The following is a 23,092-nucleotide window of genomic DNA, read 5'->3' as shown; positions in this document are numbered from 1 at the left end:
TAATCAGAGTCCTGCTGAGGTCATTACATGATTAACCATTGATTTCAGTTGCCAACTTTTTGACCCTTTAGAGACATATTGGGATTAGTCATCAGCTGATCTGACTTTGTGCGTATTCATTTTAAGGGGAAATGAGGGCTTCTGAGGGAGATGCTGATCAGCGTGAGAATTGGTGAAGGAAGGTGTGTTAGGAAACTAAAAGTGGGCAGCCTGCTGAAGTGAAAGAAAAGGGTCAATAATATGGTAAAGCTCTGAAATATACTTATTACAAGCTTCCTCTAATGCTTCAGACCTCAGATCACTCTGTGTCTGGCTTGACATGGATCTCTGCATGGGTGACATGCATCTGTCTTTGTACAGGTGCACCACACAGTTTTCATGGCACAGCGGTACCACTCAGTGCTTTCAGCAGGTTGGAAAACAGCACTCAGATAAGGTGTGCAGGGATCCAAACTATGAAAACTGTAATTTAGCCATGAGATCAGTTTAGATGGGTGTCTGCTTCTCAGAAGATTGTGTTTGGAGCACCAGTGGCACAGTATAAACTTGGCTCTACAAGTCTCCATGTTGCACTTGAATCTTCCTGATAGATGGAAAGATAAGACAAAATCACAGCCTGGGGCATTCAGAGCTATGTTGTTGGGGTCTTTTCCAAGGCAGACAAAGAACTCAGCCTCCTAAGCAACAATATGGTAGTGATTACAGAAAACAAAACCCAAAAAAGTAAGGCAGTGGGACATGTGAGCAGAATAGAGGAGCAGCGCTGAGAGTGTGCTGGCAGCAGACTTGGTGTGCTGGGGCTGTGCTTAATGCGAGCTGCCTTCCTGGTGGGAATGGTGTGCAGGGACAATGGGAGCCATGGGTTAGTAGAAAAAAGATGGAAATGAGGAGGAAATTCCTTTTTAGCACATTTTGCATGCTCAGCCACCTTGCAAGGTAGGACTACCGGAGACAGTAGCTGGATATTAATAGGTGATATTAAATAATTGTGAAACGTAAATGCAATTGAATGCTTCTCTCTGCAGCTATCTAAGTGTTCATTATGCCATAAAAAGTAGTTGGTTTTCCACCCCTGTGTGTACAGAAAGAACGCAGAGTAGCAAAATTCAATTTACATGAAAGATGAGAAAAGATGAAATAATCTTTAAGTCATTTTTATTCTGTGTAATTTTATTGTGAACAGATAGACTGTGCATATCTCATTGGTTTTGTCCAAGTTTACACTAGATGCTACATTATTTCAGAAGATGAAAGAGTCCAGGGTAATAATGCAAGTCCCTGTTTATAAATCTGTTTCGTTGCAGTCTCTGACATAAATACATGAAAGTGAAAAATCAGAAAATGAAGAAAACAGCACAGACATTCTCACAATGATTGCGGTTCACATAAAAATTAATCACTGAGGCTTGGTCACTGGCTGCATCCAAAGTTAAGCATAGCCTGTAGCTTGTCTGTAAAAATCAAATACTCTTTTTCAGAGTGTTAATGGAAATCTGTTACTCATGGCTGAGAGTGCACAAGTGATGCTTGTAAATAAGCTTCAGGTTTTCTTCTTTGAGTTGTTTGGGATTTTGAGTAAGCAAAGCACTCGTTCCTGTTTGATAATATTTTGCCTCAGTGAGAAGCATCCTTGGGGCCTCAGCAGCAAATTTATTCTGAAAAGCAAATTTAGTGCATAAATTATCCTGTATCTGAAAACCGTTTTGATTTTCTGACTCCTGTATGAGATGTGATTTCTGGCTTTGCCCAATTCTTCCTTCATGGCAGGTTTTTTTCTCCAGCGGCCAATGTCATTAGCTTATCAAATAAACTGAGGAGAGGTTAGGGGTATTAGCAAAGAATAATGGATACCTTTTGAAATAACTTTTTGTTTCTCTAATGTAGTTTGGTGTGTCCACACTTAATGTTGACAGCTTCTGGGTTTCCAGTAGAATGATTAATTTGGGTCACTGTGTTGCAGCATTTTGCTTCTCCTGTGTCCTAATGCCTGGAAATTTCTGGAGCCTTTGCCACATATTGTTCCATGTATGCTTGTACTTTAAATCAGATGTCAAGGTTTTAATAGATCCTGAGCTTAATTATCCATCCTCATCTAAAGTAAATTTAATTTATGTCCTGTCTGAAACAGGAGAAGTGGTTTCAGGTGCTATTGTCTAGAGGCTGATATATGAAGAAAGATTCAGTGTAAATGTCTGTGCTTGCTTATTTTCCAACAACACAGTAGCTCTGACTGCTTTCCACTTCGTACATGTCGTAGTAGAGCTCCATTCATTCTTGCTTCTTTTTTAATTTATTAAACTGACTAAAACTCTTGTAGAAATTTAGTGGGTTCCTCTGGCAGGTGATAGGGAAAGCCAAGCGACAGCTGGACAAAATGGAAGGAAGTACTCAGAGTTAATAATCTCTGATCAGCAATATACTGAGACTGGGTGCGTTTGAGAGTAGAATAGGCAGAGAACAAGCTGAATACCTCTGCTGTTTGGTACATGGGTTCTGTGCATCTCCATTTGCCAGCGTAAATTGTTTTACTCTGTGTGCTGGTGTGGAGCTGAACACCATTAGGAGGAAGCTGTTAGTGCAGCAGTGGAGGAGGTGGACTTGGCATATGGGGGACAATACCTGCTGAGAGCAGGGGTGTGCCGTGCCTCCCCACAGGGCTCAGCAGCTCTCCTTCCTGCACCAGGGTCTCCCTCAAGAATAGGACTTGAACTGTTAAAAGACTCTTTTAGGGCAAGGAAGAAGCAGGAAATGGACACACAGAGAGATGGAGGCCGCATGAGAAAGGCTAAAGGTGGCAGGCGTCATCCCACCACCCCTGCAAGCAAAGCTGGAGCACATGGCTTGGATTTACAGCCTTTGGGTACTTTTGAGTTAGCAGCAGTGGGTTTGATGGGAGCTGCTTCCTGTGTAGCACTGGGTCCTCAGAGCCATGTAAAGTTTCTCACAGATGGAGGGTAAGTGGGCTCAGAACTGGAGACTCACTCCCTGCTTGGGTCTGGGCTGCACTCGAGAACTTGCTGCAGTTTCCCCAGAGAAATATTAATATAGCCAAGGTGGAGAGTCCAAAAATACAGAGTTTATATTTCACACGGTTATTTTGTTGGGTGAGATGATTACCAGGAAAACTTCCATAAACATATTTAAATTATTTAATATCTTAACCCCTGAAAGAAAGTTTCTCAGGGTTTCTCAGAAATTGCTGAGTGACTCTCAAGGCACTGGCATCTGACTGTATTGCTATCATTTTGGTCCAGTTTCAGAGTTGGTAAAGGGCACATAGCATTCGAGTGGCCCAAACATTTCCATCACATTGGTAGTATTCTTGTTGATAAGTGGAATCCAAAACTAAAAGATTGAGGCAAGTCTGATCCTTTCCAGGGAGGCATTTTTCAAGGTCATGTTTGAAGGGCAGTTTAGAATTGATGGATGATTTTGCTCTATCTTTGCCTGTATTATAGATGTTCTGCAGCGAGATTGGGTTTGTTCTGGAAGACTTTACCTGAGCTGCTGGCCTTGTACGTCACCCACCTCCATGGGTGTCATGGACAGGCCAAGTCTTCTGGGGGAAGATTGCTATCCCACCTCTGCTGTCCACTGAGGTTTTGTGCTTCTTTGGGGCAAAGCCTAAACGTGATTGGCAGGTTAGATTTTAAACTTTTGATGGAGGTGCCATAAGAGATGTCATGGCAGGTCTGACCTGTAAACCAGGGCATGGGGACCAGTGTGTCAACAAAGGGAGACAGAATTGACATGACAGGCAGAAGACCCTTACTAAATTCTCTGCCCAATGGCGGCACAACATAGTTCTGGCTCCAGAATATGAACTATTGACTTCACATAGCTTTAAGCTTTGTGCCGTCAATTACATCTGCAAGATCCTGGGAGACGATCCCCATCTTTCTCCTGGTCCCTGAGGTGGGTGAGGAGGAAGAGGAGGTTTGTTCCACTTCCTCCTTACTTTCTGGCAGAGGGACACAGCAGAGCTGCAGGCACATGCTGTGCCTTATAACACTGGCAGGGAGCCTTTGCTGGGCTGTGTTCTCCCCTCTGCCCCCATGCAGAGGGAACACTGCCTGCCTGCAGCGGCTCCCCTGCTGCCCTGTGTTCCCTGTGCCTCAGTGCAACAGGGAACTGTTGGTTTGCAACACCAGAATCAGGCCTCCCTTTCCCTGCCTCTTTATCATCCAGTTTTCTTCTTATTATCTGGCTTTCTCTTATTTATGTCCCTTGTTAAAAGTCGATTTATTCATTTTGGAGTCCCTGTCTTTTCTTTGTCCTGGTGTTCATTTATTAGTGAGCCTCTTCCATCTTTTTCCTGCCTGACATGAAGTATTTGTAAAAGCCTTTCTTACTCCCCTTAATCCCTTTGGCTAGCATGAACTCCCTTCGCTTTTCTGTTACTCTTACTTTCCCTGCAAGTCTTCACTGATCCTCTATAGCCTTGTGTGGATCCTCTCTATTTCCAGTATGCCTGCTTTTTTTCTTCAAAGCCTCAGAGTAGTCCCTTGTGAAGCCCCACCGGCTGCTCCTTCCTTTTCTTTGAATTTTTCTCTATCACAGGGACTACAACAGGCTGCGTTTTCATTAGAGTGCCAGTCAAGATTTTTTTTTGCTGCCTTTTGCACTTATGGCTGCTCAGAAAAGGGGTTTGATTTTAAGCACCCCTTTGGGAGAAACAAGCTATATCCCTCCTGCCCACAGCTCCCCCTTTCAATTTGCAAATGAACACTAGTAATAAGGGACAGATTAAACAGCATCTTGCCTGGGTGCACTGCTGAGAGAGGCTTTCAGTGTGCTTGTGTCCTGCTTCTGAGGCGTGTAGGGGTATGATGTTCAAATACAGACATATTTGGGTGTACCCTGACATCCCTGGGTTGGATTGCTTCACACAGATGGGATTTTTTTCCATACTTACCACTTTGTGAATGCATAGACATCTAAAACATCCTGTGCCTCTGAGTTCTAGAGTTTTATTAATTTTGTGTATCTGCTTTAGACCTCTGACAGTTTCATATGATGTTCTCTACTTCTTTAGAAAGAAAGAGAGCACTGCCCTTCTGTAATCACTCTCTCCATGCTGTTTAAGATTGAATTGAGTTTTATCCCAGAGGCCATTTGGTCTGACTACTTTAAATAAACACTTAATATCTTATAAAACCCCAACATGGGGTAGTTCAGTGTACAGAAGCTTTACCTAAGCATTTTTTAAGGTGGGCTAGCAACATTCCTGTCTTAGATTGGTTTCATACAGATGTGTGTGATAAATATGGAAAGATACACAGACATTTCTTCTTTCTGATAGCAACAGGTATTTTAGGAAAAAAAAGGACATAATCTGCCTAACGCTGCAAATGAAAAGCATATTCAGCATTAACTTGGCTAGCATCCACACAAATATCTACTGCAAATGAAGTAATAGGTGAATATTTCAGTGACCCTTGGTGATGACTAATTCAGTATCCACCCAGTAATGTAGCAATATAGAGGTATGTGAATAAGGCATGAGGTTGTGGCCATCGCTAGAGTGTCTGTAAGCCCTAGAGCAATGCAGAACAACAGTTGGGAAACCAGAAACACCTTCCAAAAAGAACATGTGTCAGGCCCAGGGTCCCAGCCCCAGAGAATGATTCCAGATGACTTTCAGAAATGAGGTTATTGCATAAGTGCATAAAATGAGATGCCTGTGAATGCATGGGATCATCAGAGCTGTGTGACCAGTCGTTTTGAATCTGTCTCCTGCTAGAGGCAGAGCACTGCTTCTGAAATCCTTTTTCCTCACTGTAATTTTAAGCGGTAGGTAGGCAGAGTCAAGTCACGCTCTGGATTCCAGTAATAAGGAAGCAAAGTGTCACAACCCATGTTCCCTTTTTATTCCCTCTTGTTCTGAAAACCCCGTGAGTTTATTAGTGGCGCTGTTTTGAAGGGAAAGTGAACACTGGGATCAAAACTGCCTTGTCATTTCCTTGTACATGGTGGGAGCCGAGCTGTGCTGTGGGCTTGACAGTGAGACCTGCTGAGCTGCACTGGTGCCTGTTAGGCTGCTTGTGTGTTAAGAAATTGGTAGCATCAAGTGGCTTGTTGAAATTCATCCTTTGCTCCACATGAGGTACTCTCTTAGCACATGAAGGAATAATTCATGCTCGAGACTTCTTGGCATAGGTATTACTGTCATGGTATTAAGTAAGAGTGAACATGTAGGTGGAGGCAGTGGGAGAAATAAAAGAGTTTTACAAAAAAAAAAAAAAAAAGAGGAGAAACAGGAATCCTAGTATGGATGTAATTTGCTAAAAGCCCAGAAATACTGTACGTGAGATAGCAATATTAGTGGCATGCAGGGGAGCTGGCTCAAGTGCAAGCAGTGCAGCTACAGTCCTGGTACTATCTGGAAAGGAGGAGATTATTCTTGTTGAAAAGAAAGTGGTTGAATAAGGATCCACAAAACTGGGAGTACTATGGTGGTCTAACCTTGTGAAAGCACTTCTGGCTTCAAGCAGAGCTGAAAATGCTTACTGGGTAAAAATTTTAAGCATAAATAAAAATAGGCTTACGTTTAGACTTTTAGTAATAATTATATTAAAATGACACAATTCATTAAATAATGCAATACATTCACATCTCTAAATACACAGCAGCTGTTCGCTTCTGTCAAACACGATTCCTTTAGGGACTGAATAGAGAAGAGTAACATGCTGGCTTGCATGGTAATGTCCTGATGAGCGCTGGGCTGCAGCCTGCCCCCAACACTGATTAACAAAGGGTGTCTCTCTGCCAGTGCCAGACCCTGAAGGTGCCCCTAGGGCTGGGCAGGAGGTGCCAGCAGGGCAGAGTAGGGTAGGGAAGGAGTGGATACATCACAGGCCTTGAAATTGTCCTTCTCAGGCTTTGTAGAAACTGAGCATTAAAAGATGTTTCAGCCTAGGGCTATAAGTAGATGAATTTGGCAGGCTGTGATGTGCTGGAGTTGAAGCTCATAAAAAGATTTTATTTTAAAATTAAAACCAAAATAATAATAATTTAAAAAAAAAATAGAGCTGTGAAAAAAGCCTGCCTCTTGATGGATGACTAGTTGAGAGAGGGAATTGTCTGAATTAGTGTCATCCTTGCCAGACCTTTGATTATGGAAGTCCTTGGCCAAGCCTCTGATACATAATAATGGATATAAAAATGTATTGATACACCAGTTAATCAGCCAGCAGGAGTATTTTCATTGCTTTCAAAGCAGAGGGTCTTATCCTTCACACCAAAACTGAGGTAATGTTCTGAAGGTGTAGAAAATAGGAAAGTCTTACCAGCAGATGATAGGCACCTGTGAAGAGCCCAGCTTAGAGCAGGATTTGAGTTGTTGTCATTGTTGACATCATGTGGTTCCTTATCAAAGGTAGTGAGCTGCACGTCTCCCTTATTCTCCCATGCTTCATTTAGAGAAATCCCTGGGCATCCAGAAGTGTAATCCTGACCTTAATTTCTAATCACAGTGAGAAAATCTTTGTATCTTCTACCAGTCTTTACTAAATTAAGGGATTCTACAGAAAAACGTCCATTTGCAGTAGAGTGCTGATCCTGAAGATATTATATGTGACTTCTATGTTTTACCCTTTCAATAGATTTTTGCACGACATTTTGCTTTTACTTCTGCCAAATTTAATTTTCATATTATGTTGAATCCAATAGCAGGAGGCTTGTAGTCCCTCATTTATGCAAGAAGAGAATTCAGGGTTAAAGTTGTCTCTCTGTGCCAACATCTGTAGAGAAAATGACAATAATCTACAAAATTAGAAGCTCAGAGCTTGTAATTTCCTCGTGAATTATTCTTTCCTTGTTCCTTTCATATCACTATACTTGTATAAATAGATCATAGTTTATTTTTCTTTCCTGGTGATGGATTTGGAGCGTTTGTCACCTGTGCTCTAATATGATTTGTTGTGATATATTGAAGGTTTTTATCTTGGTAAGGATTTTTCTCTCTTGTGCTTCGTTTGGGATTTTTTTCCTCCCTCTTCACTGTAGTATTTTTTAGGCACTATGTTTTTACTCAGGATCATAACAGAAGTTTGATAAGAACACTCCAGAGAATGAAATTCTGTCATGAGAGGAGGCTTAAAAAAAAAAGAAAAAAAAAAGAAAAAAAAAAAAGATTTTATTAACTGGTACACTAAATTGCATGGCCCAGCATTTGAAGTTTTAAAAGGCTTTATGTGCTGTTGGTGAAACTGAGCATAAGCATAATGATATGGCATTGACAGACTTATCATTTGGGCATTATATCTTTATCCACTGCTGCTTTATACCAAACAGATGAGCTCACCCACTCTGTATCCCCTGCATGCCAGCGAACGTGTATGCAGAACATTCACCTTTCAGCTTAAATCCCCAAGAGTCAGTCCATTGCCTTTAGGGACAAGAAGAGGCAGATGCAACATTAATACAGCTTGCCAAGAGATAGCATCTCCCCTCTTTTAATTCTTAATATAATCTAGGTATTCGTTGTCAGTCTTTGTGCCTTTACCTCACACTGAGCCCACAACGTAATGTGAGGGTGAAATTGCAATTAAGGCCCCTAAATCAATGTGTAACTTTTACATTCTTCTCCTTTATGAACTGCATAAAGCCAGGCCTCTGGAATGCAGTGGGATAAAGGCTGCAAAATCTTTCTACAGGTGACTTCTGGCTAAAAGGAAAGGGGGAAAAACCAGGGCATGTGCATTCCCTTTGTTTATCCTCTCAGGATCACAGAGGTTGTCTTTTCTGTTTTGGTGAGATTAAGTGTTTGCAGAGGTTACAGATTAGGGATACTGTGGGTTAAATATTAGCATGTTTCCTGTCCAAAATAGAGTTGGCCTTGCAGTAAGACTTTAACTCTTTCTTTTCTAGGGCTACTGATAAACATTGTATGAATTTTGAACCTCTATATTTACCAATATTTTCTACACATTTTAGCAGCAGTAAAGCAGCAATACATTAGAAATAAATGGTTAACATTTTAATATTTCCCCCAAGTTTTCTTTTTCCTGTAGGGTTTCTTCTAATTTCTGTTCTCTCTTGGCTCTTTGTGCTCATCAAGTTGCCATTGCTATTCCTCACAGCGTTTTTGCACAGAAAACGGCACGGTGCTGCTCTCTATGCTCAGACAGTCCCCCTCTGACTAAGGAGGTACTTTACCTCCTGCTGTCTCATGTCTGTCTTCACAGATGAAAAAAATCCACCCAAAACCTCCAGAGAACAGCTCAAGTTCTGTGATACGTTTTCAATAGGTAATACAGTCCTCCGCAGTACAGGCTAAGCAGCTAAATTCGAGCACCTTTACTGAAAATGTCCATCTAGCATCTTTCCTGCTACAAGACTGACAGCCCTTCACTTTTTCCTCTTAATTTGTACCCTTTGGTTGACTATAGTATTGATTTGTGCATTAAGGATGATTTAATCTTTCTTCCACCCTCTTATTAAGAGGGTTTGAAACCCTACCTGGAGTCTTTATTAGCTTTTGACATCACAAAGGGAAATGTCAACACATAATGAGATAAATTTCAACATCACAGAAGACTGGAATACAACTTTCATGAAAGATGGATACAGGCAGCACTTACCAGGATAGAAAAAAAAAATGCCCAAAAGACAGAACCCTTCCTTTTTCAGCATCCATCCGTCTTTCTGTTTGTCTGTTGCTGCATTATAGTATTTATTAGAGTTTGTCTTGCTATACAATGGATTGCCAGAATCATGATTAAGAAGCTTATTCAAATGAATTAAAAATGTTTAAATGAAAAAGACCCGGAGAAGTAATTGCCAAAATTTAATCAAGGATTTAATTTGTAGCACAGACCAGCCAAATGGATTTTGCCGTTTTTCACTGCACTGTTTGTACAAGGAAATTAAAAAGTATAAAGAGTCAAAGACTCAGCAGTGTAACCCTTTAAGAATATTGCAGTACGCTCACTTATTCTCATTAGCCGCATTATATCAAACTTGCTCCTGAGGGCTTGTAGTTTGCAAAGCCAGACCACAGACGGGGGAGGAAAGATGATAGCATTTTTTCCAATGTCATAAATTACTGCCAGCACACATTAGATGATTTCTCCATGCATTGCTGTAAGCAATGGTAGGTTAAATATCCCCCTTCTTAATGCCACTTAGTAATAAATGCCCTCATTTTAGCATGTCATCTTTAGCTGAACTGAAATAACTGAGACTAAAGAGCTGTCGGGGTTTGAAACAGAGACACTTCCCTTGCATTTACTGTTGAGAAATACATACATGGCACCATTATGCTGTCTCTGTTTCATTGATGATAATAAGGTATCATCAAGCCTGGCATATCTGTTTGAACATGTTTTGCAGAAGTCTAATCATTAAGTAATATGTATCCCATTTCATCCATCATTTCCACACAAGGAGCCATACAGTGCAATTGAGAGAACAATACTTTATGAGCCATGAATAGCTGGAGCAATGATAACTTCCAAGTAGCATATAACAGACCCAGAACTGTGCTCTAAATTACAGCACTGAAGAGGTAGGAGGAGAGATAAGAAGCCCCTGCTCGTGAGGATCAAGTGCGCGTTTCTTTCCCATTAGTTGTGGTTGAAATAAATATTCAGCAGAGTGCTAAATGCTCAGTCTCTTTCAAAGGCAGAGAGGGAGGCTGGTGCTGCAGTGCTGCACTGCCTTGCAGAACCCGAGGCAGCTGGTGGGATGGGGTGAAAGGGTTCTGGGTCATTCAGGAGCTCTGAAGTCCCTTTCTTCCAAAACTGCTGACAAGGATGTCAAAAGGAGCCAAAGGAAGAAAACACACAAACCACAAATGGTGAATGGCTTCTAGGTAGCCCAGAAGAGTTTACAGATTCTCTCCTAAGCCTAAAATTACATTAATTATTTTAAAAATGAGGAGAAATAAAAAAAGCTTCACATTTAGTACATACCTGAGATGAATCATACCGACTGTAATAGCTCAGAATGGCAGATCAGTGTGTAGCACTGGGGCAGGGTGCAGTGCAGAAAGGCTGTTCCCTTTCTGCAGGAGGAAGGGTTTTGGTGTTTGTTTGCAAGTTTAAAGGAAATGGTGTAAAATCAGTGATTCCCACCCCTACGCCTGTCAGAGAGACAAAGATTATATTTACTACTTCTTTATTTTACTGCTGTAGCACCTGGTGAGTATTAGTTTTATAGCAGAGAGGCAGGCTTAGTCTCTCCCAGCAAGAGGTCACAATAAGGTATTTCTCAAGGTAAAGAACCTTTCTGTGAGCAGACACAAGGACTGGCTGTGGCTTTCCGCGTTTCTCTGCCCCTGCAATCCCTGGGAAGTTCTGCTGCCTTCACATTTCTCCTGTATGTTGGAAAAGGAGGGAGGTAGAGCTTTTTGAAAAGGAAAACTTTCTCCTCTTGATATCCTTGAGCTCATGGACTTGCTTAGCTTGCCTCTGCTCTTAGTAATTTTTGGTTTGCCTGATACTTTTACACAGTTGCTCTCTTCACAGAGCATTTTTAATTTAAGGCATCCCTTGCTCGCTCAGTTAAGTGGTTATAATTTTATTTGCACAGCAGAAGAATTGCTGATAAACAAAGTTAAGACATTGGAAAAGGAAGGAGTCCAAAATTCAGTGATTGAGTTCCAAATATTTGAATTTTGTTCCCTATCCAGCCTTCTGAACGTTCTTAAGATTGTAAATTATGCAGCTGCTTCTAAGCAGAGCTTTGAAAGGTCATTTTGTTACATGAGATCTGAGTTAAATTCATGCATGTTTTTACTTCTTGTCTCCCTTTTAGAGACTTTTATTTTCATAAACCATGGTTGCTGCACCATGTAAAGTTCTTGCCCTTAAAACAAAAACTAAATAATTCTGAAAAATAAGCGTGAAAGCATTATAGTATGAGGTATCAGTGTCTATTATCATTCCCCACGTGCAACATTATTTTCACAATTTATTCTACAATCAGTTTTATTTGCCATTGAATTTCACCTATCACAGACCCGAACATTTAAATTACAGAATTGCTCTATGTTCATACTGTTTACGGTTAATATGGCCCAATTCAGTTTAGGTGCTTTCCTTGGTCATAAAGAAAAACAACTTATGTCACTTTCAGATTGCGACTAAACCTGTACCTTTGAAATTGTATGTAAACCCATGTTTTCCTTTGATAATGTTACTTTTTTTTTTTTGTAGTAAAACTAGCTGTTAAAACTTTTTTTTTGTTTGTTTGTTTGTTTGTTTTTTTTCATTCCTGGTAGCTTTTTGTAAAGCTCTCCTTTACTGGGATGTTTAAGGAATGCAGTTATTTGTCCAGGATTATTCTGAATGTCTGGATTTGAAGATGAGAATGAATAAATGTGTCCCATACTTCTTCACAGGATTTCCTGAGCAGAAATAACTGTGTGTGAGCTATTTAACTGATACGTTGCAGGTCTGAGACATCAAGGAAAATCTTGGAAAAGTGGTCTTTTTTTCTTTCTTCCTAGAAAAAAATTTCACTGAACAAAACAAGCAAGTCCTGAGAAAGAGGAATCCATGGTAGTTGTTAGTCCTTGTAATTCTGCTCTTAACATGAGAGTCTTTCAAGAAAAGAATACAGAAAGTTCTGTGTGAATTTTGTATCCCTCAAAATATGTTTATTTTAGTTGGTTATTGTAGAGGTAAAAAAAATATGCATAGCTTTGAAAAAAAAAAGAGTGGTGGTTGTTTGCTGTGGTGTTCTTTATTATTGAAATTTGGGGTTGCTTAATTTTGGTGTGTGTTGGGGGTTTTTTTTGTGGGTTTTCTGTTTGTTTTTTTGTTTGTTTGTTTTTTTTCTGGTGGCACTGTGACAGAACAGCATTGTACAAAACCTTCTCATCTATAGCATGGCTTTGGCTTCTCCAGGGACCCTGCTCGGATTGCTGTTGATTTCCCATCCTTGCCAGTTCCTCAGCAGGAAATAAAACAGGGAGTTGCTGCCTTGATCCAAATAGACTCACACAGCATTTCAACAGGGAAACACAGCTGAAGAGGAATGTTTAGACTGATAAGCTTTTAGAAAATATTTCTGGGAGTGCACTTTTTGAACTGGTGAGCAGAGACAGTCTGTCTGTGTCGGGCACTTTTCCTCCTCCTTATCATGGAATTTACTATTAAAAAAAAGCTACCACCACCTTCTTGAGCATGGGAAGAACTTTTCTAAATGCTGTTTCTCAGCAGCAGATACTCTGGAGTCATGCTGGAGGAAGTAAATGAATAAAGCCGTTTTTTAAAAAAGTGAATAAAGCTATAGCATCTCAACTATGTTGGAGAATCAATCATAGGCTTGAGCTCATTTGTTCCACTAGAGTGTAGTCTTATAAGAGAACGGCTTGTTCCAGAAAAAAGTGTGAATAATGTGATAAAACAAAATGAACTGCAGAATATATTCTAGCCAGCAGCCAAGAAATTATTCACACTGACAGATATTACAGGTAGAGAACATTTCCTGTCTAGAATACCACCCTCTACTTTCTCTTAGCATATGCATTATGGTTGCTGTTTTCCTGCCTGCTCTGTAGAGGTGCACCCAGCTGTGTACATGTGATTGTGATGCAATTTCTTCTTGCATATCCTACAAAGAAATCATTATCTAGTTAGAGCAACTGCCCTTGCCTGTACAATTATTCAAAAATTTGGAGCTGTTTTGAAAATTTAAGTATTTAGTGTTGAAATAGAAGCATTGTTTCTCTTCTGTTTTTACCTTGAACTGATGCACATACATGCACATTTATGCCTAAATCAAGATGAATATATTCTGGACCAAAAGGGTGGATTTGCTATAGTCTGAAGTGATAATTGTATGGGCCACAGTTTTGCTTTAGCTGAGGTAAGGAACTCATGGATTTTTGCCTCATTACTTGAGAGGATTTCCACTGTATCCCTGTATACAGCACACCTTAAAAATAGATCTATATAAATAAATCTCTCTATTTCTTTATCCCTGTCTTGCATTTCTTAAACTTGTCCTTGCAGAGCTATATAAAGTAGTTATGCTGATGTCAAATGAGTTTTGTTAGGTATTGCAGCCTTTACTACAAACTCATGAGTATTGCTGTGTGCAAAACTTGCCTAAATTAGGTTGCATCAAATATTAGCAGTGCAGCTCACAATAATAGCCCAAAAAATTACCTGGAAGGAGGAGGGACAAGAAGGATTTTGAAAGGAAAAAGTAGCCTGGAAATGGACAGACCTAGGGGAAGAAATTAAAGGCGGGGGAAAAGATAAACAGTGGTAACAGACATCCAACTATTCTTCAGCTTATGAATGCTGTGTTTGAAAGATGTCATGTTCTTTCTACTTCCCTTTCTTTTGTATTTCAACTTGGATCTTCATTCATATGATTATTTGGCATGTGTTAGGGATTTTACTGTTGACACAGATACCTTCAGGCTTCTTTCCTAGTGAGATTTTTTTGTTTATCCTATGGAACTCATGTATTACACACGAACAGCTGCTAATCTTTTTATGACAATACATTTGAAGCTATAAATGAAAACTAGGGAGTTAGTCTAAACTTACATGAATTGAACTGATTACAAGAGTCTGTTAGAGAAAACATTGGACAAAACATTGCAAACAGATTTTCTTTTTTTTTTTTTTTGGTTGGTTTTTTTTGTGTTTTTTTGGGGGTTTTTTGTTTGTTGGGTTTTTTTTTTTGTTTGTTTGTTTTTTTTTTTTTTTAACTCATGAACAAGATTAGTACTGCCACTAGCACTGCCAGCCAGTGATCAGGTTTGTATGAGTACACATTTATAGGTCAATTTTCTGCTTTTGACCCGAGTGCACCATGTTGGCAAAATCTTTCAGGATGCTGGGAAAATGGATTTATACCTGTACTAAATGGACAAAAGCACTGTCACATTGATTACACTTCTGCAATTTGCCTTTCACTCTTGGAAGTGAACTGGCAGGCACTGGTTTCATGTTTCACTCCACAAAATGTTTTGTTTGGGTCTGTTTTCCTTTGAGAGCCTGACTGGGGAAGAATGAGGTCATGCATTTTGAAAGTACATCACTGTGTGAGGATTTTCTTTATGCATAGCTTCTTTCTGAGTCAGAAGCTTATTCTGGCATGAGCAGCTGCTTATGCCATGTCCTATAAACTGTGTCAACTGAGGACATACCTATGAGTAGTGGAAAACAGAGAGAGTGTAGTAGCAAAGGACTGCAGCAGGTTTAGTTTAGGGTATGCATAAGCCTCTGCTTAACCTCTGACACCTCCCAAAACCAAACCAGCGCCCTAACTCGTCAATGCTCTAAGCAAAATGAAAATGTCTGTGAAAATCAGGTTCTTCAAAGCAACCACCAGACAGGCAAAGTGTGCCATTGACTTTATACCAGCAGTGCAATCCGCAGGGCTCCTGCGCCAGCCCCGGTGCTCCCCATCACACGGAGCTGCATGGGAGTTCGCTTCCAAATGGCAAGGTAGTTGACATATTGTGTCTCAATTTAAGCCCCATTACCATTCATTAGACATGCTCCCAGTTAATTATTTTAAAAAATAAATGTAAATAACAAGTGTTAATTATACCCTCGAGGCCATTGATGTGTACAGTGTTGGCATTTCATGTTAGAGAGGCTGCCTGAAAATAGAATAAGGAGCAGTGTAATGCAACAAAAAAGGTTTGGGGAAATATTATTGCTAACATAATATTTTATAATAGTAATTTCATCAATTATAAGTCTTAATCTTTAAATAATGTTCTACCGAGAATCTGTTCTGAAAAGCATTTAGGTAATTTCTTGGCTATTACATTTCCCTGTGCATTTGAAAGGTTTATTTCATTAAAAATGGTTTTCAACCAGCTATAACATCACACAGTGTTTTTGGGGTGGTCTTTGTACATGTTCACTTGTGGGTTTGTGTCCTGTCACTTTTGAACACTGGCAACTTTCTAGAGAAATGTTATAATGGTTTGCACCTAACCAGTGTCATTTCTTCTTGCTGACTGGTCTGTGATTTCACTGTATTCCCCAAGAAATTTTGTGTTTTTTGTTTTTTTTTGTTTTTTTTTTTTTTTAATTTTTTTTTTAATTTTTTTTTTTAAACTCGTAGACAAAACTTTCTTCTTGCCTCATTTCATAGTCAAATAAAGTGGGTTTTCTGTGTCAAATCAGTTTGGATTCTTATCCAGATACCTTATTTTCTGGCATGGAATGTCTGAACAAAAAAAAAAAAAAAAAAAAAGCAACATTAGATGTGCATTTTGGGTCAATTTGTCTCTCTTAATATCCTGCACTATGAGATGTGCTTTGGATTTCATTCCTTTTCCCTACAAGAGTGATCTTCTCTACAGGGATGACCAGTTGTATACTTTCAGATTCTTCTCAAGAATAATTTTCTGTGAAATTGCATTTAGGCGTGTTCTGAGAAATAGCCAAGACAGGCTTTTCTTGGATGCAGAATTTGTACCATGGAAGGATAAAACTCGACACATAGTTTTAATTCAAGACCAAAGGAGCAGTCTGGGGTTTGCTCCAAAATTTCTCCTGGTGGTAATTGATGGAATCAATTCCCCAGCCTGTTGTTCCTTCCCAGTATTCTTAGGCTGTGCTGCCAGTTGTGTTGTCTGTGGCTGCCTAAACACTAAGGTTCCAGCCAGGCAGTCTTCTGCTCTAGGCAATCTCCAGCCAGTTTGCACCATGTCAATAGTTTTTATGAAGTCAGGAGACAGATGTTCTCCCCTGATTTCTTCACACAGAGAATCCCTGATAGTCCTGGGCAGTTGTACTGCCTGTCCCCAGAAGTCGCCGGCACTGGAACTTTCTGTTTGTGGAAGCTTCTGCTCCTGCCTTCAAGCAGAAGTAAAAGAAAGTGAAAACTAATATCTGTTCCTAGGGGACACATTGATGGGAGGGACCGACAGAGAGGAGTGTAGGGAGGGAGGGACAGGAGGAGAAGAAAGAAGTGAAAGAAGGAAAAAAAAAAGGGAAAGGAAAGGAAAGGAAAGGAAAGGAAAGGAAAGGAAAGGAAAGGAAAGGAAAGGAAAGGAAAGGAAAGGAAAGGAAAGGAAAGGAAAGGAAAGGAAAGGAAAGGAAAGGAAAGGAAAGGAAAGGAAAGGAAAGGAAAGGAAAGGAAAGGAAAGGAAAGGAAAGGAGAAAGGAAAGGAAAGGAAAAAGGAAAGGGGAAAGGAAAGGAAAGGAGAAAGGAAAGGGGAAAGGGAAAGGGGAAAGGGGAAAGGAAAGGGGAGGAGAAAGGAAGTTTTTTTATGTGTTCGAGATGGCCATTCGTAGTGACTTTTCTTGCAGCTTCTGCATCCTCTCCTGGTGGAACACACAGACCTGCAGCAACACCTCATCAGATGGCTTTGACACTGGCCTGTCTACCCTCTAGCTCATGATAACCCAAAAGTTGGGCAGTGTGCAGTTCAAATCAGAGTGCATTCTGTGGAGCTGCCTGGCTTGTGCTGAATGTCCTTTCTGATGCTTCCAAGCTGTTGGGGATAAATATGAAGTGTCACAACCCCTGCTGATCCTGCTAGCAGCAGTTTCTCTTTTCCCAGTGCTGCCAGGCTCCCAGCACAACCTGCCACTTTCCTCCATCTCTTCAGCCTTGTTCTTACATTCAGACCTGGAGAAAAACTCGGGAGGAGTTGCAAGGCTATCCTGTGTGATTTAGCAGGGGTCTAGCATCTTTTGATTCTTGGGGTGAGCATGAGGGCACCCTTCTTCCAATTACTGCAGATAATGCATCTGTTATCTCCTGAAGGTATCTGTGTCATATCACAGGCTGTCTTGGCTTCCTTGAGAGGGAAAATTAAAAACAAAACAACAACAACAACAACAACAAACAAAAAACCCCCAACAACAAAAAAGACCAACAAAAAACAAACAAAACAAAACCAAAACAACAACAACAAAAAAAAACCCACTACACCAAACAAACAAAAAAATAAAACCCCAAAGCTCTCCTTCCTATTCAAATCACATTGTGACTTTCATGTGCATAGGGCTGCAGTGGTGCCCTACATCTGCAAGAAAGTGGACGTGAACTTTTCCTCTTGCATTTTTTGATCAGGGTAATAACATGATAAATGTAGGCTGAGATGTATGTGTCTAAACTACATGGAAGCCCATTTTTCTAGTCGACTGCTCAGATTGTATATTGTCCTGTGATCTTTCCATGAAAAATAATCGCAGGTCACCTTGTCTGACTCTTGACAGTGTTTTTGTTTGTCCTATATTCAGTAATAATATAAGGAAATTCCAAGTAATTTTATCTTGTATTTGTAAGGAAGGGAATGTGGGGGCTGCTCTAGAAATTTGAAGCATTAAATAAATTGCTTCAGGCTTTTAAAGACATTCCTTTTCCTGCCCTAAAGCACCCTAAAAATAACAATTCGAGGAGGGGGCTATTAAGATCTGCCCCCATCACTACTCCTGCTGGTTGTATCTGCGTTAAGGTTGAGATTAAAATTATTTAGTTTTTAAATCTTATTTTAAAACATGCAAAAATGAACTTATGAGAAAATGTTGCCCTAAGCATAATTTTATGACCCATACATTTTGAATATTTAAAGCAGTACTAATAAAAATAAAGCAGTGAATATTCTCAGGGGTTTAATTTTGCTGGTGTGTGTTGATCTGATGGTTTGTGAGTTTTACTACATTTCATTAGGGAAATTTTACCAGAGAAATGGAGTTGAATATACAAAATAGTTTATCCTAAATTGGCAGCATGAATCCTCAGTAGAGCTTGTTTACACGTGCTGATTCACTTGAACACTTACTTTATGAAGAAACGTTTTGGAAATAATTTTATTTCATGCAGCACTTCAAGGAAGAAAGGTAAAAAAAAAACTTGCTGAAACAATCTGCTTTTGGATGGGAGTCTTTCAGATCCTTAGAAATGTTTTATACATTTATTTGTGTTGAACATTATTTTCCTATCTGTCAGTAGAGCTTGAGATAAATTCAATAAGCCCATTTTCAGATAACTGCACTGAATTTTTATTGATATTGAAGTTTAAAATTAAATAAATTCCATGAAGTCAACAGCACTGAAATTTTACTAGATCTCAACCTCAAAGGAGAAAATTCTTCCAAGATTAAAAACTTTGGAGACAAGCACAGTATTTCCTGCAAAGCTTGAAAGTTTGACTAGACACACCTCTCTGAAACTAAACCCCCTCAGTATTACCTAACTTTCTGTTTGTAATGCTGTAATAGTAATTAAATAGAGGAACAGCTCACACTTACATACTCAACATACTTAAAGACAAATAACAGATAGTGTTTTTAAAAGAAAATTGTCATAGTGCTGAAAGCAGTAAGGAGAAAAGTGTTTTTCCTTTCAAAATCAATTTGCATTGTCCCTGGATTTGTAATTTATGCTTTCCTCTTTTTTTCAATTTTGTTTTCGTTTTATTTGGAGCTGCTTTTAATGCTTACTGAATGGTCTTTCCCCCAACCCTCACTCTTAAAATTCAGCAGCAAGTGTGATTAGTGTTTACTCTCCCCTGGAGAATGCTTGCTTCATATTTCCTTTTTAAGATAATGGAAGAACTCTTTGAAGTGAAGCATTTCATTGGAATTAAGTATTCTGTGGGGTGAAAGAATGATTTCAGCCAGTAAGAGGTGAAAAGGAAAAGATATGGTTCTTTTTATTCCAACAATACGTATTTTTCCTTGATATTCCTAGTCATTTTTTTCTTGGTACTTGAAGCCTGACTGCAAACAGATATTGGAGAAAAACATTTCAGTGTTCACACAAGGCTTCTCTTCTTGATTCCAAGTCCAAAGAGATTTGGAGAGACGTTTAAACTCCAGACATTTCAGGGCTGACTTAGCTTTAATACTTCTGTCATGTTTCTCTACCTCTTCTATAGTGTTGACTGGTATTTAAATGGTTCTATTAGTGAGTGCTATGCACTGCACTCCTGCAGTCCTGTTTTACAAGTTTAATGAGGACCAGGCAGGATAGATTTCTAATGTGGCCTGTTGTATTGAATGGAGGCTTCAATTTCTCTCTTAGTCCCCACATGAGATAACTTTACAATGTGCTGAAACTAAGCAGGGCTTGCTGAGGTTAGACCCACTCCTCACAATGCTCAAGTGACCTACAAAGCAATCCCAGTTTGTCAACTATTACTGCTTTTTCTTATTCTTTTTTAGAGCTTAGTTGCATTGCATTTATAGTATTATGGAGCTAGTAAAGAGAGACATTTCCTGTTTATTGTTTGATAAAGGGATTTGACAAGTAAGAATAAAATAGCATTTTGTTGGATTCAAAAATCTGGATTCAAGTAAACAGAAGAACAGCAACCAGTATTATTTAAACAAGTACATTTTTTACAAGTATATGTTAGAGTATAATACCAGTTACCAGTGAAGGGAATATTATCTCTACATGTCCGTTTATATGTATGATAATGGCAGAATATGACAGCTACTTCTGGAGTTGCATTTATAAGGTAAATAAATGCAACCAACCAACCAACAACAACAACAACAACAACAACAAAGAGAGAAAAAGAAAAAGTATTGAGTATACTAGATTGTGTACAAGATGAAATTTGGACATTTTGACCTGCATACTCCTCTAGTTCATCTTTCTTGAAATTTTTTTTCATATTTGAAAGCTTTGAACAGCATAAAGCACACATCACTGGTGATCTGAAAAGGAGAGGGTAATATTTCTGCGGTGATGTCATTTCCACCTTAAAAAGTGTGAGAAAGTTGCAGCTTTGGACCGGACAAGGTAAAAGCAGATGTGCTGAACCTGGTCAAATGCAATGTGCCTCTTAGCAGAAGTGGAAGCAACAGCCTGAAGCACTGTGAAAGTATAGTAGGATATTTCTCCAAACAGTACAATAATGCATTTTTTTGGTGGTTAGGAGGGGAACTCATTTCCGTAAAATGAAATTAGAAACACCCAATATCTCAGTGATCTAATATTTGTTTTTATCCCTGAATGACTTAAACTTTTAAATCCTAATATTATTGCCAGGGTAAAAACAATTTTCTGTAGGACTTGAAAACATCTTCAAAACTGTTCTTATTCTCTGCATTTCTTTTGCTGGAGACTTTTTAAGTAGGAAACTTATCCACACAGGAAAACAGTGAGCAATAACAAAGACATATGATATGATTGTTGGAAACACTAACACATTCCTAAAAGAGTCACCCCCTATTTGTGATGCTAAAGGCCTTGTATTTGCTCCAGTTGTGAGGAAGCACTAAACGAGAAGGAACCTATTAATAAGTACAAAGACTGTGTGGAAAGATGCCTATGTCTGTGAGCCGCTACCTCTCTTCATAGTTGGTCTTTCTGAAAGTACAGGGCATTCATATCATTCATAGATACTGGTGCAACAGAAGATTTTCGGCACAAAACTGACCTTAGAACCTTAACTAATTAGTCTGAATTAACCCTGAAACTTCTGGCTGGGTGTCAGGTTTGACTCACCTCATGGCAAGTGTTGGAAGCAGGGAGAGAGTGTATCCCCAATATGCAAAGAAGGGGTGCTAATACCAGCAAGTACAGTCTGAAGCCCAGCAGTCTGTCCAAAACGTGCATAAAGTCATGGTTTGCATTTTGAATGTGAGTAAAAATTTGTTTCCCCCCAGGTTTTCATATTGAACTCAAAGCTGTGATTGTTGGTATAGCATCCACTGTGCATCAGGCACTTTCAGATGCAGTGTGCTGAGGTTTTCATCTCGACACCACCATTATGAAGTCCAGCTTTATCAACATTGCCATTGAAACAATGCTTCTTTATCAGCAATAGCTATGGGAATTTAAGTGAAGCAATAATGTTTCCTTAGGTTTTGAGCTGTGGCTGTCAATATTCTTTGGAGTGTTTCCCCCCTGCTAACAACAGTGGGAGCTGAGTAAAGAGTGCGTTGGACTTCCTGGGTCTCGGCACTCTTAAATCACGCCTTGCTCGGCTGTGATGTTGCTCAGCTTTCCACTTCATCTTTGGGGGGGTGTTACAAATAAATTCTTCATCTAGTCTTCTGCTGGTGGGATGACCTGCTTGTGCCATTTTAAGAATGGGCAAATTTAAGGCAGGTGCGTTTTCTGTCGTGGTAGTACATTAAAAGCAACGATGTTAAAGCTTTGAATTCAAAAAGTTTCTGTGGTTTCTCAGAAGACAGGGGGAGCAACCTGGTGCTACTCTCACTCAGCTGTTGACTTTGTGGAAAGCTTAGGGCTTTATTCCACTTTAAGGGAGACAGTGCTGTTTTCTTAGAAAAAATGTAGCATGTTTGTCCTGGTTTCAGCTACTTGAATTATTTTGTGTTCAGTTTTTTGAAGGGAAAATCCACCTATAAACCATTGTTATAGAGGAGATGACTAAATTGCCCTTTTTTTTTTAACTTTGCAGCCAATCCCTGAAAAAGTAGTATTATGCTGGTGACAAGTAGTCACTTATTCTTCCTTAAAAGATGGATGAAGATGAGTGTAGGACTTGAGATAAAAAGAATATGGTTAAAAGAATAAACATCAATTTTTAGATGGTTGGTTGTATTTATTTTGCTGGGGTTTTGGTCTGTCCTTGTTATATCTAGTTAGTACTAGACACTGTTTAAAGTAAGAAGTGCTCTTTATTGCTTTCTTTAGCTGAAATAATATTGTGTTCCATTATGCTGTATCTTCTTTATAGGAAGTAGAGCTGTGTTGCCCATTTCAGATATTAAAAATGTTTTGAACACTCATTTTGGAACCCAACCAACCACAGACATACTAGAGATTTGTCTGGTAACCATTCAAATTCCAACTTCAATTTTGTACTTGGCTTTATATTCTTGGGCAACAGCAGGGCCTATACTTTCTTTCTGAGCAAACACAGGGTTTCTGTCTGCTGCCCCATCAGGAGGTTTGGAGAAAGGTGCTCCAAGTGCCAGAAGTGATAAGATGGGGAAGTGGAGAACACAGTTGTGATGATGATGATGATGATGACGTGAACGTCATCTTCCATCTGAGAACCAGAGAATTTCACAGTGTCAATAACCAGAGTATAAGTTTAGTGAACAATGGCTGCAGAACTGAACCAAAACAGATCTATTGTAAAATATTCAGACTATTGTAAAATATTCAGAGGTTTATGTTAACACTTCATGTATTCTACATGTAAAATATATTTTATGGCCAAAAG

General features: G+C 39.4%; 1 protein-coding gene and 1 long non-coding RNA gene across 6 annotated transcripts in view; one reads left to right on the top strand and one right to left on the bottom strand.

The window, feature by feature from the left end:
* The window catches only part of RBMS3 (RNA binding motif single stranded interacting protein 3), a 703,903-nt gene that overhangs the window by 493,677 nt on the left and 187,134 nt on the right, over positions 1-23,092 (top strand). The window lies entirely within an intron of this gene.
* Positions 1,113-11,005, bottom strand: LOC136295501 (uncharacterized). The gene is made up of 3 exons (XR_010722678.1): positions 10,917-11,005; positions 7,290-8,096; positions 1,113-2,365 (listed from the first exon to the last, which is right to left on the bottom strand). It is a non-coding gene; the product is annotated as an uncharacterized lncRNA (long non-coding RNA).

Source organism: Chamaea fasciata, unplaced genomic scaffold, assembly GCF_029207755.1.
Source record: "Chamaea fasciata isolate MVZ Bird 193981 ecotype frontalis unplaced genomic scaffold, bChaFas1.0.hap1 SCAF_1, whole genome shotgun sequence".
NCBI lineage: Eukaryota > Metazoa > Chordata > Aves > Passeriformes > Sylviidae > Chamaea > Chamaea fasciata.
This window is presented reverse-complemented; position numbering and strand designations above follow the sequence as displayed.